Source organism: Pleurodeles waltl, chromosome 10, assembly GCF_031143425.1.
Source record: "Pleurodeles waltl isolate 20211129_DDA chromosome 10, aPleWal1.hap1.20221129, whole genome shotgun sequence".
NCBI lineage: Eukaryota > Metazoa > Chordata > Amphibia > Caudata > Salamandridae > Pleurodeles > Pleurodeles waltl.
The window spans coordinates 476432038-476440133 of NC_090449.1; positions in this window are offsets into that span (position 1 = coordinate 476432038).

Below are 8096 nucleotides of genomic sequence, written 5' to 3' on the forward strand. Positions count from 1 at the left end.
GTTGTGTGCCAAAAAGTTTCACAAATTCCATGTTACTACCCCTTACCAACTTGAGTTGATCAACCTTGACCAGAAGATGTTATATCCTCCTTTCTCCTTTGCATTTTTGGTTGAAACGTTTGAGGATGTTGGGGACAATTTTCCAAAACATCAGACTGTGGCTAAGGCACAAAGTCCGAAGAGATCGGGTTCACAGCCGATGAGGCTACCTTTTCTTTTTTGAGCCATTGAGTCCCAATACGCATGAACATTTGTTGTAGAGTTCTCAGACCAGATATCTTTTCAGCCTGATTAATTGAAAATATTTTTTTTTTGATAGCTTACCCCGGTTCTTTTGATAATTCTTAATCACCAGGATTCTCTGGAACATCCGATGACAATAGCCTGATCCCTATTTACGGGGTTTACTATGTTCAAAATAGGATATATTTACCTAGGGAATCGTACCTTTCTAAACCCTTTTCTGTTTAACCTTCCCAGCTTTTCTTTATCTTTTTTCTTTTCGTTCCTTTTTTTAGGTTCAAAACTGGTACCAAAGGCTTTTACTTTCCTTTTAAAAATTGAAAAGATCTCAATTTCAATGGGTTGTATTGAAGAAAGACAATGTTTAGCCGGAGCAGGCTTTGTGGAAGCTTGGAAAGAAATCTTTTTCCATAAAGAGAAGCTCCAGTGAGGATAAATCTGCTTCTAAAATTAGTTTCTACTTGTGTATTGGCATTTTTGAAATAGGATAGCCAACTTGTAAGCCAACGTCCCTGTTGAATCAAATTTTCTTGGACAGACTGCTTACCATCTAGTACAAACATCCCCTCGAATTTCACAGGGAGGTCTTTTAAAATTACTGTTAATATGTCCAAGATATGATCTGTCTGTTGTTTTTTCCAGAGGGTCATGCTAGGAGGCAAGATTCTCTCAAGGCACTGAAGTGTTTTAGAAAATCAGACATAATCAGCAGGGAGATTCACTGAAGGATTAAGCAATAATTCAGATGCCACAGAAAGATTTGATCCCCATGAGGCATTAACACTGGGTGTACTACATAAAAGTTCTATTGACTTTCTCTCATTATGTGATAATGGCAAGACTCTCTCGGAGATGCTCTTGCTCAAGAATGATAAAGCAGTCTTAAACAGGAATATCTCCAGCAGTGTATATTTAACCACTAACAAAGTGTCTCTAGAGTGGTCAGTTTGTGGGGTTCCCCGATTGGCCTTACCAGGACTCACCAATGGAGCTGGGTCAACCCGTGAGGTTCTCTGATTGGCCTCACCGGGACTGACCAATGGAGTTCGACCAAGAGAACATTGTATAGAATGCTTTATGTTGATGATACCAGCATCATCAAAACCAAACAAAAGAATTTCAGGGGTGTTCTCACTATATAACAGATCTTTAACAGTCTCCTCAGTTTCCTCAACAGGGCCAGTCAATTGTGATTTCGTTTTTATCACCGCTTTCATAGGTAACAAATCAATTCCGGCTTTAGGGTGTTCTTCACCAGTTCTCATGAAATATACTGGGATAATTTACCTCACTTTTAAGCTGTCGGCTTGCTTGACAGGAGCTGGAAGTTGAACAAAATGGCTCCCTTCCCTCCTACAACAGACTCCAGCCCGGCCTTTCTGGAGTGTCACTCCCTGCCAGCACTTTGAGGACTTCAGCCACTGACCAAGGCTACAATCTGATAGGGCCAAGCCACTGCAGAACAGTACCCGTCTGCCCTGCTCATCATCCTCCTTTTCCGTGAATTCTGTGGCCCGATTCTGCTCGGCGTCTGGCATCAGCAAACTGCCAAGACTCCACTCTGCTGGCAGTCAATCACTCCTGAGTTCCCAGTACTCACTGCTCCATGGATGCAACTCTCTTCTCAGCCTCTCTTTCCGCTAGCTTCTCATCCCAGAAGTGAAATACCCATACCGGCTGGCTGAAGAAGATATCCTGATCAACCTCCTTGCAAATAATGGTTGTCAGTGGTATCTTCAGAAGTAGTACAAGGAGGCAGAGTAGGGACATTGTGATGCCCCTGGCACTTGTGGGGTTGGGGGAGGACCCAGAAGGAACTCCTTTATACCTAAAGGAGCCCAAACAAATATTTGTCATAATGCAGGTACTGTGATACCCCATGGTACCGTCGTACTGTGCAAGCTTCTCTGAGGAAAGCTTGCATGGTACTACAGTACTATGTATGTGAAGCTAGAGTACATGTAACGCAGGACTGCCATGGTATCTGCAAAACATGAAGAAAAAAAAATAACAATAAATGAAATGTGGGTTGGGGTCTGCATAGCAATGGGCATCTGGGGAGGATTTAAGAATAGGGCCTGGCTGGGGTGTAGGACCTGAGCCATCCCCCAGCTGCACACTGCATTTGCTTGTGCACAGCAGGAGGTTGTTCATCCATGCTGCACATGGCCTTTGGCATTGTACAGAGTCTTGTAATGAGGGCAGTATGTGTTTGTGTATAGTCTTGTAATGAGAGCTGTGTGACACTGTGCAGATTCATTGTAATGAGAGTAATGCAGGCTTGTCGGAGTCTTGTAATGACATCACTGTGAGCTTGTGAAGAGTCTTGTAATGATTGCAGTGTGAGCTTGTACAGAGTCTTGTCATGAGGGCAGTGTGACCTTGTGCAGAGTCTTGTAGTGAGAGCACTGTGACCTTGTGCAGAGTTTGTAGTGAGAGCAGTGTGACCTTGTGCAGAGTCTTGTAGTGAGAGCAGTGTGACCTTGTGCAGAGTTTTGCAGTGAGAGCAGTCTGACCTTGTGCAGAGTCTTGTAATGAGGGCAGTGCGAGTTTGTACAGAGTCTTCTAATGAGGGCAGTTTGAGCTTGTCAGAGTCTTGTAGTGAGGGCAGTGCGACCTTGTGCAGAATCTTGTAATGCGAGCTCTGCGAGCTTGTACAGATTCTTGTAATGAGAACAGTGGGAGCTTGTGCAGAGTCTTGTAATGAGGGTAGTGCGAGCTTGTGCAGAGTCTTATAATGATTAGAGTATGATATTGCGCAGAGTCTTGTAATGAGGGCAGTGTGTCCTTGTGCAGAATCTTGTAATGAGAGCAGTACAAGCTTGTACATATTCTTGTAATGAGAGCAGCGCAAGCTTGTCCGGAGTCTTGTAATAAGGGCAGTGTGAGCTTCTGCAGAGTCTTATAATGAGAGCAGTGCAAGTTTGTACAGAGTCTTGTAATGAGAGCGGTGCGAGCTTGTGCAGAGTCTTGTAATGAGGCCAGGGTGAGCTTGTGTAGCCTCTTGCAGCGGGAGCACTGGGAGCTTGTACAGAGTCTTGTAGTGATGGCAGTGAGAGTTTGTGTAGAGCCTTGTAATGATAGCACTGTGAGCTTGTGCAGAATTCTGTAATGAAGGCAATGTGACCTTGTCTAGAGTCTTGTAATGAGGGCAGTGTGAGCTTGTACAAAGTCTTGCAATGAGGGCAGTGTGAGTTTGTGCAACGTCTTGTAATGATGGCACTGTGCCCTTGTCTAGAGTCTTATAATGAGGGCAGTATGACCTTGTGCAGAGTCTTGTAATGAGGGCAGTGTGAGCTTGTACAAAGTCTTGCAATGAGGGCAGTGTGAGTTTGTGCAACGTCTTGTAATGAAGGCACTGTGCCCTTGTCTAGAGTCTTATAATGAGGGCAATATGACCTTGTGCAGAGTCTTGTAATGAGGGCAGTGTGAACTTGTGAGCAGAGGCTTGTAGTGAGAGCAGTATGACCTTGTGCAAAGACTTGTAATGAGGACAGTGCAAGCTTGTACAGAGTCTTATAATGAGGGCAGTGTGAGCTTGTGCAGTGTCTTGTAATGAGGGCAGTGCAACCTTGTGCAGATTCTTATAATGAGAGCAGTGCGAGTTTGTACGAAGTTTTGCTATGAGGGCAGTGTGAGTTTGTGCAACGTCTTGTAATGATGGCACTGTGCCTTTGTCTAGAGTCTTGTAATGAAGGCAGTGTGAGCCTGTCTAGAGTCCAGTAATGATGGCAGTGTGAGCTTGTGCAGAGACTTGGACTGAGGCCAGTGTGTGCTTGTGCAGAGTTATGTAATCAGAGCAGTTCATGCTTGTACAGAGTCTTGTAATGAGGGCAGTGTGACTTTGTGCAGAGTCTTGTAATGGCAGTGTGAGCTTGTGTAGACTCTTGTAATAAGGGCAGTGTGATTTTGTGTAGGGTCTTGTAAAGAGGGCAGGGTGAGCTTGAGCAGAATCTTGTAATGAGGGCAGTGTGACCTTGTCTAGAGACTTGTACTGATAGCAGGGTGAGCTTGTACAAAGTCTTGTAATGAGGACAGTGTGACCTTGTGGAGAGTCTTGTAATGGTGGCAGTGTGACCTTATATGGAGTCTTGTAATAATGGAGTGTAAGCTTGTCTAGAGTCTTGTAATGAGAATAGTGTGAGGCTGTGCATAGACTTGTAATGAGGGCAGTGTGAGCTTGTACAGAGTCTTGTAATGTTGGCAGTGTGAGCTTATACAGAGTCTTGTAATGATGGCAGTTTGAGCTTGTGCAGAGACTTGTAATGAGGGCAGTGTAAGCTTGTGCAGAGTCTTGTAATGAGAGCAGTGTGACATTGTGCAGGGTTTTGTAGTGAGGGCAGTGCAAGCTTGTACAGAGTCCAGTGTCGGCTTGTACAGAGTCTTCGAATGAGGGGAGTGTGAGCTTGTGTAGAGTCCTTCAGTGAGGGCAGTGTGAACTTGTGCCGAGTCTTGTAATGATGGCAGTGTGAGTTTCTACAGTCTTATAATGATGACAGGTTGAGCTTGTACACAGACATGTAATGATGGCAGTGTGAGCTTGTGCAGAGTCTTGTAATTATTGCAGTTTGAGCTTGTGCAGAGTCTTGTAATGAGGGTAGTGCGAGCTTGTGCAGAGTCTTGTAACGATTGCAGTGTGACTGTGCAGAGTCTTGTAATGAGAGCAGTGTCATCTTGTGCAGAGTATTGTAATGATTGCAGTTTGAGCTTGTGCAGAGTCATGTATTGAGATCAGTGTAAACTTGTGCAGAGTCTGGTAATGAGAGCAGTGCCGGCTTGTATAGAGTCTTTGAATGAGGGGAGTGTGAACTTGTGCAAAGTCTTGTAATGATGGCAGTGTGAGCTTTTACAGAGTCTTGTAATGATGACTAGTTGAGCTTGTGCACAGACTTGTAATGATGGCAGTGTGAGCTTGTGCAGAGTCTTGTAATGATGGCACTGTGCCTTTGTCTAGAGTCTTGTAATGAGGGCAGTGTGAGCCTGTCTAAAGTCCAGTAATGATGGCAGTGTGAGCTTGTGCAGAGACTTGGACTGAGGCCAGTGTGTGCTTGTGCAGAGTTATGTAATCAGAGCAGTTCATGCTTGTACAGAGTCTCGTAATGAGAGCAGTGTGCGCTTGTACAGAGTCTTGTAATGAGGGCAGTGTGACTTTGTGCAGAGTCTTGTAATGGCAGTGTGAGCTTGTGTAGACTCTTGTAATAAGGGCAGTGTGACTTTGTGTAGGGTCTTGTAAAGAGGGCAGGGTGAGCTTGAGCAGAATCTTGTAATGAGGGCAGTGTGACCTTGTCTAGAGACTTGTACTGATAGCAGGGTGAGCTTGTACAAAGTCTTGTAATGAGGACAGTGTGACCTTGTGGAGAGTCTTGTAATGATGGCAGTGTGACCTTATCTGGAGTCTTGTAATAATGGAGTGTAAGCTTGTCTAGAGTCTTGTAATGAGGATAGTGTGAGGCTGTGCATAGACTTGTAATGAGGGCAGTGTGAGCTTGTACAGAGTCTTGTAATGAGGGCAGTATATGTTTTTATATAGTCTTGTAATGATGGCCAGGTTAGCTTGTGTAGAATCTTGTAATGAGCACATTGTGACCTTGTCTAGAGTCTTGTAATGTTGGCAGTGTGAGCTTATACAGAGTCTTGTAATGATGGCAGTTTGAGCTTGTGCAGAGACTTGTAATGAGGGCAGTGTAAGCTTGTGCAGAGTCTTGTAATGAGAGCAGTGTGACATTGTGCAGGGTTTTGTAGTGAGAGCAGTGCAAGCTTGTACAGAGTCCTGTAATGAGAGCAGTGTATGCTTGTACAGAGTCTTCGAATGAGGGGAGTGTGAGCTTGTGTAGAGTCCTTCAGTGAGGGCAGTGTGAACTTGTGCAGAGTCTTGTAATGATGGCAGTGTGAGTTTCTACAGTCTTGTAATGATGACAGGTTGAGCTTGTACACAGACATGTAATGATGGCAGTGTGAGCTTGTGCAGAGTCTTGTAATTATTGCAGTTTGAGCTTGTGCAGAGTCTTGTAATGAGGGTAGTGCGAGCTTGTGCAGAGTCTTATAACGATTGCAGTGTGACTTTGTGCAGAGTCTTGTAATGAGGGCAGTGTGAGCTTGTGCAGAGTCTTGTAATGAGAGCAGTGTCATCATGTGCAGAGTATTGTAATGATTGCAGTTTGAGCTTGTGCAGAGTCATGTATTGAGATCAGTGTAAACTTGTGCAGAGTCTCGTAATGAGAGCAGTGTGAGCTTTTACAGAGTCTTGTAATGATGACTAGTTGAGCTTGTGCACAGACTTGTAATGATGGCAGTGTGAGCTTGTGCAGAGTCTTATAATGATGGCAGTGTGAGCTTGTGCAGAGACTTGGACTGAGGCCAGTGTGTGCTGGTGCAGAGTTATGTAATCAGAGCAGTTCATGCTTGTACAGAGTCTCGTAATGAGAGCAGTGTGCGCTTGTACAGAGTCTTGTAATGAGGGCAGTGTGACTTTGTGCAGAGTCTTGTAATGGCAGTGTGAGCTTGTGTAGACTCTTGTAATAAGGGCAGTGTGACTTTGTCTAGGGTCTTGTAAAGAGGGCAGGGTGAGCTTGAGCAGAATCTTGTAATGAGGGCAGTGGGACCTTGTCTAGAGACTTGTACTGATGGCAGGGTGAGCTTGTACAAAGTCTTGTAATGAGGACAGTGTGACCTTGTGGAGAGTATTGTAATGATGGCAGTGTGACCTTATCTGGAGTCTTGTAATAATGGAGTGTAAGCTTGTCTAGAGTCTTGTAATGAGAATAGTGTGAGGCTGTGCATAGACTTGTAATGAGGGCAGTGTGAGCTTGTACAGAGTCTTGTAATGAGGGCAGTATGTGTTTTTGTATAGTCTTGTAATGATGGCCAGGTTAGCTTGTGTAGAATCTTGTAATGAGCACATTGTGACCTTGTCTAGAGTCTTGTAATGTTGGCAGTGTGAGCTTATACAGAGTCTTGTAATGATGGCAGTTTGAGCTTGTGCAGAGACTTGTAATGAGGGCAGTGTAAGCTTGTGCAGAGTCTTGTAATGAGAGCAGTGTGACATTGTGCAGGGTTTTGTAGTGAGAGCAGTGCAAGCTTGTACAGAGTCCTGTAATGAGAGCAGTGTCGGATTGTTCAGAGTCTTCGAATGAGGGGAGTGTGAGCTTGTGTAGAGTCCTTCAGTGAGGGCAGTGTGAACTTATGCAGAGTCTTGTAATGATGGCAGTTTCAGCTTGTGCAGAGTCTTGTAATGATGGCAGTGTGAGCTTCTACAGAGTCTTGTAATGATGACTGGTTGAGCTTGTGCACAGACTTGTAATGATGGCAGCGTGAGTTTGTGCAGAGTCTTGTAATGAGAGCAGTGCAAACTTATGCAGAGTCTTGTAATAATTGCAGTTTGAGCTTGTGCAGAGTCTTGTAATGAGGGTAGTGCGAGGTTGTGTAGAGCCTTGTAATGATTGCAGTGTGACAATGTGCAGAGTCTGGTAATGAGGGCAGAGTGAGCTTGTGTAGACTCTTGTAATAAGGGCAGTGTGACTTTGTGTAGGGTCTTGTAAAGAGGGCAGGGTCAGCTTGAGCAGAATCTTGTAATGAGGGCAGTGTGACCTTGTCTAGAGACTTGTACTGATGGCAGGGTGAGCTTGTACAAAGTCTTGTAATGAGGACAGTGTGACCTTGTGGAGAGTATTGTAATGATGGCAGTGTGACCTTATCTGGAGTCTTGTAATAATGGAGTGTAAGCTTGTCTAGAGTCTTGTAATGAGGATAGTGTGAGGCTGTGCATAGACTTGTAATGAGGGCAGTGTGAGCTTGTACAGAGTATTGTAATGAGGGCAGTATGTGTTTTTGTATAGTCTTGTAATGATGGCCAG